We start from the raw sequence: 268 nt of genomic DNA, 5'->3' as shown, positions 1-268 counted from the left end.
TCCTTTGATGTAGGCAGCTTTTCAGTCAGAAAGACTGAGAAATGTATGTGGTTCCTTGCCTGCAGTACTTAGAATTACTCCAATAAACACGACTTTTTTGCAAAATCGAAATTATTTATTTACATTATCAGCTATGCTTGCGGAGAGACTCCTCTAACATAGAGCATAAATGAAATAAAAGTGGGGCTCAGGGATGATTCATTAGCCTGCCTTTCTCTAAAGCTTTCCATTGTTTGCAGAAGAAGGCGATGGAAGGTTGAGGAGGAGT

This window comes from Struthio camelus, chromosome 2 (assembly GCF_040807025.1).
Source record: "Struthio camelus isolate bStrCam1 chromosome 2, bStrCam1.hap1, whole genome shotgun sequence".
Taxonomy (NCBI): Eukaryota; Metazoa; Chordata; class Aves; order Struthioniformes; family Struthionidae; genus Struthio; species Struthio camelus.
This window is presented reverse-complemented; position numbering follows the sequence as displayed.